Genomic DNA, 10866 nt, shown 5'->3' with positions numbered 1-10866 from the left:
GCACATTCCAAGGTCCAGGACTACGTGTTGAGGGACGCACTGAAGCTTGGGGCAGCTGCCGCCAAGGCGCGGTGGGGAAAGACCACCGTGTAACATCTGCCTGCCTAAGAAGAACAGGGGGCCCACGCAGTCATTTGGGCTCTGCTGACGCCTCAGCTAAATATATGGACATATGATTGATAAATGGACAGACCTGTATATAAAAATGATAAATTCTGATCTCTGTATGTAAATGTTTATGTATGTATGGCATGACTAACTGTACAGACCATCAAATTATTTTATGAATAAAGTATATTTTTGAAATAAAAAAATAAAAAAATGAGGCCCTGATGTAACTCAAACTGAGCATCAGTAAACAGGTAATGTATCAGCAAGTTTACTTGATTGTACTGTTGATGACACCTTCAATCACTTTGCTGATGATTGAGACTAGACTGATTGGATAGTCATTGGCCAAGTTGGATTTGTCCTGCTTTTTGTGTTCAGGGCATACCTGGGCACTTTTTCGTGTTATTGGGTAGATGGCAGTGTTGTAGCTGCACTGGAAAAGTTTTTAGGGGCTCAATAATTTCTGGAGAACCAGTTTTCCGTACAATTGCCGGAATATTGTTAGGATCATAGCCTTTGCAGCATTCAGTGCCTCCAACTATTTCTTGATATCACATGAAGTGAATCAAATTGGTTGAAGACTGGCATTTATGATGCTGGGGATTTCTAGAATTATCCACTCAGCACTTTGGACTGAAGATTGTCGCAATTCCTTCAGCTTTAACTTTACACTAATGTGATGGACTCCACCATTATTGAAAATGTGAGTGTTGTGCAGCCTTCTTGTTCAATGAAAATTGTTTAATTTTCCATCAACATTCACAACTAGATGTGTCAGGGCTGCAGAGCTTAGATCTGATACATTGGTTGTGGAATCGCTTAGCTCTGTCTAATTGCTTAACTGCTTTTGCATTTTTTTTATTCATTCACAAGATGAGGGTATCATTGGTATAGCCGGGCCAGCATTTATTGTCCATCCCTAATTGCCCAGAGGGCAGTGAAGAGTCAGCTGTATTGCTGTGGGTTTGGAGTTACATGCAGGCCAGACCAGGTAAGGACATTAGTGAGCCAGATGGGTTTTGCCTGACAGTTGATAATGGATTTCTGGTTATCATTAGACTCTTAATCCCAGATTTTTATTGAACTCAAATTCTACCATCTGCCACAGCAGGATTTGAATCCAGGTCCCCAGAACATTACCTGGATAAACAGTCCAGTAATGATACCATTAGGCCATCACCTCCCCCAAATACTTGGTGCACAATTAGCCCTTTGCTATAGCTTCACTAGGTTAAAGTGTCAGAAAGATGCCTCACTTTTAGCTATGCCAGGTACTGCTCCTGACGTGTCCTCCTGTACTCTTCATTGAACTTGGGTTGATCCCCTGGCTTGATGATAATGGTAGAATAGGGGTATAAGCTGGGCCAAGAGGTCACAGATTGTATTAGAATAAAGTTTGGCTGCTGCTGATGGCCTAAGTACCTCATAGATACTTGGTATTGAGTTGTGAGATCTGTTCAAAATCTTTCCCTTTTAACACAGTGATAGCACTACAATATATGATGGAGCATATTCTCAATGTGAAGACTAGTCTTCATCTCCACAAGGACTGTATGGTGAACACTCTAACCAATACTGTCATGAACTGATCCATCTGTGGCGAGCAAATTCTTTAGGATGAGATCAAGTATGTTTTTCCCTCTTGTTGTTTCCTCACCCAGTCTAGCATCCAATCCCTTAGGAATCAACCAGCTAAATCAGCTGGTGCTGCCAAGCCAGTCTTGGTGATAGACATTGACATTTCCCATCCAGAGTGCATTCAGCTCTCTGGCCACCATCAGTGTTTCCTCCAAGTGTTGTGAAACATGGTACTGATTCCTTAGCCAAGAGAGGACAGTATATGGTAATCAGCAGGAGGTTTCCTTGTCGATGTTTGATCTGATGCCATGAGATTTCATGGGTTTTGGAGTCAAATGTTGAGGACATCTAAGGCAGTTCCCTCCTGACTGTATAATACTGTACTGCCACCTTTTCCAGGTCTATCCTACCTGACCAAGATGATGGTGACGTTTTTGGTATGTTATGTGTAAGGTATGAATCCATGAATATGACTCTGCTATGTCAGGCTGTTGCTTGACGAGTCAGAGAGATAAACAGCATGGAAACAAATCCTTTGGTCCAATTAGTCCGTGCCAACCATGTTTACAAGCTACACTAACCCCCACCTGCCTGCGTTTGGCTCATATCCGTCAAAACTTTCCTATTCTTGTACTTATCCAAATGTCATAGAGTCAAAAGCATGGAAACAGACCCTTGAGTCCGACTCATCCAGACTGACTAGACATCCCAACCTGATGTGGTCTCATTTGCCAGCAGTTGGCCTGTATCTCTCTAAACCTTCCTATTCCTATACCACCCAGATGCCTTTTAAATGTTATAATTGTACCCTCCTTTACCATTTCCTCTGGCAGCTCATTCCAGACACACACTTTGCGTGAAAAAAGTTACCTGTCAAGTTCTTTTTAAATTTATCCCCTCTCACCTTAAACATATGTCCTACAGTTTTGAATTCTCCAACTCAGGGAAAAAGACCTTGTCTATTCACCTTATTCGTGCCCCTCATGATTTTATAAATCTCTATAGGGGACCCCTCAATCTCTGATGCTTCAGAGGAAACCCCACAGCCTATTCAGTCTGTCTCTACAGCTCAAACCCTCCAGTCCCAGCAAGATCCTTGTAAATATTTTCTGAACCCTTTCGAGTTTAACAGCATCCTTCCAATAGAAGGGTGACCAGATTTGTATTCAATATTCCAAAAGTAGCCTCACACATGCCTAGTACAGCCACATCATGACATCTCAACTCCTATACTCAATGTTATGACCAAACATGCCAAACACTTTCTTCACCACCCTCTCTACCTGCAACTTCACTTTCAAGGACCTATGCAACTGCACTCCTTGACCTCTTTGTTCAACAATATTCCCCAGGCCTTTTAAATGTTGTAACTGTACCTGCATTCATCACTTCCTCTGACAGTTTTTTCCACACATGAACCACTATGTAAAAAAGGTTGCCCCTCATGTCCTTTTTAAAACTTTCTCCTTTCACCTTAAAAATATGGACCCTAATTTTGAAATCCCACACCTGAGGGAAAAAAACCCTTGCTCTTTACTTATCTGTGCCCCTCATGATTTTAAAAACCTCTGTAAGTCACCCCTCAACCTGCTACGCTCCAATGAAAAAAGTCCTAGCCTACCCAACTTTTTTTATAACTCACTCTCCATTTCCGTCAACATATAAGTAAATCTTTTCTGAACCCTCTCCAATTTAATAATATCCTTCCTATAACAAGGTGACCAGTACAATACACAGTACTCCAGAAAAGGCCTCACCAAAGTCCTGTACAACCTCAACATGACATCCCAACACCCATACTCAATGGTCTGAACAATGAAGACGAGTGTGCTAGATGCATTCTTAACCACCCTGTCTATCTGTGACCCAAATTTCAAAATTCATTTCTGTTCTACAACATTACCCAAGGCCCTAACATTAATTGTATGAGTCCTGTCCTTGTCTGTCCTCGCATTTATCCAAATTAAACACCATTTGCCACTCCTCAGCCCATTGACCCAATTGATCAAGATCTCTTTGTAATCTCGTTGTAACCTTCTTCACTATCCATTATACCACCAACTGTCTAGGGAATAGCTCTCTCTCTCTTTGCATTAGCCTCACATATTAACAAGGGCTTGGCAGAGCTATTACTTTTACCATTGTTGTTTCTGGTGCCTTAATTGATGCCGTGACCTATTCGGTTTCATTTGTTCTTTGAGACTTGCTCATGGTTGTTATAATTGTGAGGCATGATAGGCCATTTTAGAGGGCAGTAAGAATTAACAACATTGCTGAGGGTCTGGAATCACACGTAGGCCAGAACAAGTAAGGACAGAAGTTTCCTTCCCTCAAAGGGCATTCGTGAACCAGATGGCTTTTTCTGACACTTGACATGGCTACATGGTCATCATTAGAGATTTAATTCCAGGTTTTTAAATGAGTTCAAATTCCACCACCTGCATGGTGGATTGGACCTGGGCTCTCAGAATGTTGCTGAGGTCTTTAGATTGCTAGTCCAGCAACAATATCACTAACACATCACCTCTCCAGTAGAAGTGAAACTGTAAAAGTGAAACCTGAAAGATTATTTTAAACAATGAAAATTTTGAAATCTTCTGTGGATCCATTATTACTCCTGCTTTTCCTTTCCTATACTCTCCATGAAAGATCATTTTCAGTATCAGATGTTTGATATATTATATAAGAATTTTCTATTGAAGTTGGTCTTAAATTTCATATTTGCATATATATATATTTATATATATATACATATATATATAGTGCTTGTCAGTTAAAAGGGAAAATAAAGGGCCCAATTCAGCATCAAATGCAATGATAACCCTCAGAGAAAACTGCTTTTCAAAACAAAATATCTCACTCTTGCCTGTCGATGATTATGTTTTTATGTTGAACCTAATGTTTAAGAGCAATCACGGAAAGTAAGTATTTGTCACAACAGTCTGGACTGTATTCTGACACAGGCCCTTGAGTAATCTATCGGTAATATGCACTTCCTAATGCACTAATATATTTTGGTGAGACATATTAAAGGTATTGCCCGATAAGGATCCAAGTAAGTATCATTCACCAGAACAACTACAGGAGCTTATACTGTATTTCAGTGCTGTCAACTGTCAGGAATGCATAGTTCTTCTGCAGTCACTGGGAGTTTTCAAAACAGAGATAAGAACCTCCCCTCTAAATCATAAACATGCTGAACTGGCCCAATGCATTAATATGCTTCAATCATGATGCAGAATCATTTTATACCTTACTTGAGACCTGCTGCATGTCTGTTGGAGCAAGTTCATTTGCCAAAGGATGAACTTGATTTACCTTCAATGGCCAAGTCATCAATGTTAAAACCATTTCCATGTCACAATCCATCCTTTACAGCCATTTGTGGTAAATATTTGACAGATTCACTGACAGCTGAGAGAAGAAATTCTTTCTCATCTCAGTCTTAAATGGGTCACCACTTGCCCTGGGATTATGCGCTCCAATCCTAGACATGCCTCAAAGAGGAAGCATTTACCCTGTCAATTCCTCTAAGAACTTTGTATATTTCAATTATGTTCTTTTAAACTCCAGTGAGTAGAGGCCCAACCTACTCAACCTCTTCTCAAAAGAAAATCCCTCCATACCTGGGATAAAACTGATGAACCTTCTTTGGATTGCTTCCAATGCTTATTGACTACAAAATTGGCTCAAAGGTAGAAGACAGAGGGTGGTGGTGGAGGGTTGTTTTTCAGACTGGAGACCTGTGACCAGTGGGGAGCCACAAGGATCGGTGCTGGGTCCATTACTTTTCTTCATTTATATAAATGATTTGAATGTGAGTTTAAGAGGTATAGTTAGTGAGTTTGTAGATGACACCAAAATTGGAGGTGAAATAGACAGTGAAGAAGGTTACCTTGGATTACAACAGGATCTTGATCAGATAAGTCAATGGGCTGAGGGGTGGCAGATGGAGTTTAATTTAGAGAAATGTGAGGTGCTGCAATTTGGGACTTATACATTTAATGGTAAGATCCTAGGGAGTGTTGCTGAACAAAGAGACCTTGGAGTGTAGGTTCATAGCTCCTTGAAAGTGGAGTCGCAGGTAGATAGGATAGTGAAGAAGCCGTTTGATATGCTTTCTTTTATTGGTCAGAGTATTGAGTACAGGAGTTGAGAGGTCATGTTGCGGCTGTACAGGACATTGGTTAGACCACTTTTGGAAAATTGCGTGCAATTCTGGTCTTATTCCTATCGAAAGGATGTTGTGAAATTTGAGAGTGTTCAGAAAAGATCTACAAGGATTTTGCCAGGATTGGAGGATTTGAGCTATGGGGAGAGGTTGAATAGGCTGAGGCTGTTTTCCCTGGAGCATCAGAGGCTGAGCAGTGACCTCATACAGGTTTATAAAATCATGAGGGGCATGGATAGGATAAATAGACAAGATCTTTTCCCTGAGGTGGGGGAGTCCAGAACTAGAGGGCATAGGTTTAGGGTGAGAGGGCAAAGATATAAAAGAGATGAAAGGGGCAACTTTTTCACGCAGAGGATGGTACATGTGTGGAATGAGCTGCCAGAGGAAGTGGTGGAAGCTAGTACAATTACAACATTTAAAAGGCATCTGGCTGGGTTTATGAATAGGAAGGGATATGGGGCAGGTGCTGGCAGGTGGGATTAGATTGGGTTAGGATATCTGGTTGGCATGGATGAGTTGGACCAAAGAGTCTGTTTCCATGCGTTATATCTCCACGACTCCATGATTCTATCTTACCTTTATGGAAACACAGGAACAGGAGAAGGTCATTCAGCCCCTTGAGCTTATTGGATGAGATCATGGCTGATCTTTGGCTAAACACCTTTGCATAACAAAACAAAACCTCAGATTTGAAATTAACAGCTATGGGGACCAAACTGTTGATAGTAATGCTGTTGCGTCTCACATCGCCTTGTACTTTTGTAGCAAGATCTCTCCATTTTTATGTACCATTCCCTTTGAAATAATGTCCATCATTCCATTTATCTTCCCTATTACCTACTGAACTCATATGCTAGTGAGATTTATGTATGAAGATCCCCAAATCCTTCTGTGTTGCAGCTTTCTGCAGTCTTTCTCCATTTAAAACACATTAAGATTCTCTGATCTTCATACCAAAGGACATAACTTCACATTTTCCCACATTCTATTCCATCTGCCAAGATTTTGTCCACTTGCTAAGCCTGTTTATATGCCTTTGCAGACTCTATGTTTCATCATCACCACTTGTTTTTGCTCCTATTTTTGTGCCATCTGCAAGCTTGGCAAAAGTACTTTCAAATGATATATCCTCATTAGTATATATTTCAAATAATTGTGGCCCCTGCACTGATTGCTGTGGCAGTCTACAAATTACAGGTTGCCATTCTGAAAATGCCCCTCATATCCAAATGCTGTATCTATTCATTGGCCATGCTCTACCCTTGCTAATATACTACTCCCAACATTATGGCCTCATCTTATTAGGTAGGCTTAAATGCAATACCTTATCAAATACCTTTTGGAAATCCAAATATATTGCATTTACCTGTTCCTGCTGCTTGTTACCTTCTGAAACAATTCTTTAAAAATTGTCAGGAATGATTTCTCCTTCTTGAAGCTGTGCTGACTCTGCTTGATTATGTTATATTTTTCTAAATGCCCTGCAATTACATCTTTATGGTAGACTGTCATATGTTCCCAGTGTCCAATGCTAAGCTAACTGGCCAATATGGGGTGCACAGGAGATTGGCCATGATGTTGTCTAGGATGGAGCATTGCAGCTATGAAGAGAGCCTGAATAAGCTCAGGTTATTTTCTTTGGAGCAGGGAATGTTGATGGTGGACCTGAATGAAGACCTGACCTCCATCAGGCACAGCAAATGAGGAGCCCCAAGGATTCGATCTTCTCCTGAGCTTAGGAATACATGCCAAGTTACTTACTGACCCTTCTACAAGGCTCCGTGCCATAGATAGTGAGCACTAACCAACACTGATTAATGAAGCTTCACACCACCCAAGAAAAAGCAGCCCATTTGATTGGCACCACATTCACAAGTATCCATACCCTCCACCACCAATGGTGGAGCAACAGTGTGCACTATATACAAGATACACTGTAGAAATTTACCAAAGATCCTTAGTACTTTCCAAACCCACAACCACTTCCATCTAGAAGGACAAGGGCAGCAGATACATGAGAACACCACCACCTGCAAGTTCCCCCAAACCACTCACCATACTGATTTGGAAATATATCACTGTTGCTTCACTGGGGCTCGGTTAAAATCGTGGAATTCCCGCACATATGGTATTGTGGGTCTACCTACATCAGGTGGATGCAGTGGTTCAAAAAAAGTAGCTCACCACCACCTTGTCAACTAGGAACAGGTAATAAATGCTGGCCAGCCAGTGATGCTCACATTCCATGAATGAATAACAAAATAGCTTTATTGCAGCATAGGCCATTGATGGCAATGTGCATTATCTGTTTTTTTTTCCCTTAGAAGAGAAGAGGGTTTAAAATGCTTACAAATGGGCAGCAAAAAGAGGACAGTTTTCCCATTTCCACATCATGAATGCCAGATAGGAGGGAGTCATTCAAAGTTCTAGAGTCATGCCCAGGAGTAAATTGGGAAGGATAGATTAGAATCCCTATTAGAGAGGATGTAAAGATGTTGTGATTCATGGAGGTAGTGGTTGCAGTGCACATATCTCTGTCGTTACAACCAATGTTGCAAGAGTGTGTTATCTATCTCTCATTTCACTACTCCACTGGTCACAACTTAAGCTTTAGCCATTGTCTAATATGACCATTACTTTACCTACTTTCAGAATTAAAAGATGCATCGACCATTGAATCAACAACAAAATTATTGATATATTATAAAAGCAATATGTGTTTGATGACACAAAGCTGATTAACACACAGTTTGAAATAACAAAATGTAGAATATTTAATGTTTTAAATTCGCCAACTCAGATGCATTCACACAGGGACCAGTTAATGGAAAAATAATGAAACTTGCCCCTGCAGAGGTTAACTTTGAAAAATAAATACTGACCAAATGGTTATTAATTCTCACAGACTGGTGTCCTTACACACATGGATGGGCATCACTAAGTACCTATAATTATCCTGGGATATTCTCAAAAGTAGTAGGTTCAGGCAATGTTAAGAGAAAATCTCGCAGAAGCTTCTCAGGAAACTTTTTTTTTAACATACATGGAATCCTCAAATGGGTTTCATAAAAGGGTGGCAAAGGTGGAGTTGGCAATTTTGCTATTTCCCAGTTGACCTCCAAACAATATCAAAATGCCAAACTCTTGACAGGCATAAACTCAGTCACCAGTCTTCCATCAAGTGCAAGCAGTTCCCCAGTCTGTCAACCTTGGATATTTATTTCATTTAAAACCTATAATTTCCAGCAAGTGATTTGAAATAAAGTGCTTATTATGTCCTTTCTGTTGGTTTAGATTTAAATAATGTTTTAAATATCGACTTAGTACTTCAAATTAACCAATTTTTGCAATACAAACATGAGTATTAAAAAAAAACTAATAATGGAAATACCTTCTTAACATTGTCTAATAACACAATGAAGACACAGTTAAGGTAGAAAGCCTCAAAGCTGCTGTCACAGGCTCATTCTCACAATCTCATATGGGCCTCCTGCAGGCTTTGACATGGAGGAGGAAGGAAAGAATCCTGTGTCTGTGCTAAAGCAAGTGCTAGAAGCAGAGAGATCAGAGCAAGTACCATCACATCAATCAACACAGGCATAGTCATAATGGTGGGTTCTTATGCACAATGAAATGACATGTTACTTAATGAAGGGCACATCAGAATTGTGCAGGAGGTGTGGAGGGGAGGCAACCATGTGCAGTCCTCCTCAGAGGATGCAGGACTGACACATTTAAACTTGGTGTGGAGGAGCCGGTGTTGGTCTGGGGTGGACAAAGTTAAAAATCACACAACACCAGGTTATAGTCTAACAGGTTTAATTGGAAGCACTAGCTTTTGGAGCACTGACAGCAACCACCTGATGAAGGAGCAGTATTCCAAAAGCTAGTGCTTCCAAATAAACCTGTTGGACTATAACCTGGTGTTGTGTGATTTTTAACAGTTAAACTTAACCAGGCACGGATGCACACCCTCAGGATTGACAAGAAGGAAGGCTTTCTCTAGATTCACTTCTTTCTTCCCTCATGCACTTGAGTTAATGTTACCCTGGTGACCGCCTCCTGCTTTGTGGATCCTACTTACACTGAATGTTTGGCCACCCAACTTCCCATGCTGGCCCATATTTTAGTTGATCTTTTTAATGGTTCTTTTTCTTTAGTGTTGCCCTTCTTTACTTAAAGTTTGTCAACATTACTGTTCTCTAAAAACACTAACTCTTGACCCCACTGTCTTGCAAACTTCCTTCCCATCTTCAAACTCCCATTCTTCTCCAAAGCCCTTGAATATTTTATTGTTTCCCAAAAATGTCCTTCTTTCTGAGAACTCTATATTTGAATCCCTCCAATCAGGTTCCTGTCCCATCACAATATCAAATTAGTTCTTATCAAAATCACAAGTAACATCCTATGTGACTGGGACAAAGGTAAACTCAATACGTCTGCAGCCTTTGAAACAATTGACCACACCATTTTCCTCCACTGCTGTCCAACTGGTGGAATTCTTCAAAGGCAGGTCCAGCTTACAGTGCCTTGACTTCCACTGCAGATGGGGCAAGGAGGTAGATTCTCAAATGTACTTCAGCCAAAAAAGGAAGTCAACGCTGTGCTCCTTGCACCAATCTGACATTCAGACAACTGCCCCCTTCTCCTCTCCCCAATGTGGTAGTGATACTTTTACATATTGTAGTCTGGAGTTATGGCTAGTGATGGATAAGAGCTCCTCTGGGTGGAATAATTCTCTTCCTATACCATCCTCATTATTATAACCAGAGATTCTCTTGCAGACCTTTTCTTCCTGCTCCTGTGTTACCTCTGGTTGTCAGTGACATCATCCAAATGCATTGTTGCTAAACTATCAGGCTGCTTATTCAATATCCAATGTGGAATGAGCAGAAATTTCCCAAATGTCTAAATTCCCTCTGAGGCACTGCAGAGTCAAAGGCTAAGAATGAGGAGTCAGTTCAGCTCTTGTGCACCACTACGGCTCAGGTCTGCTAAGTTCC

This window comes from Chiloscyllium punctatum, chromosome 7 (genome assembly GCF_047496795.1).
Source record: "Chiloscyllium punctatum isolate Juve2018m chromosome 7, sChiPun1.3, whole genome shotgun sequence".
Taxonomy (NCBI): domain Eukaryota; kingdom Metazoa; phylum Chordata; class Chondrichthyes; order Orectolobiformes; family Hemiscylliidae; genus Chiloscyllium; species Chiloscyllium punctatum.
The sequence above is the reverse complement of the archived record's forward strand: the minus strand, read 5'-3'. Positions refer to the sequence as shown.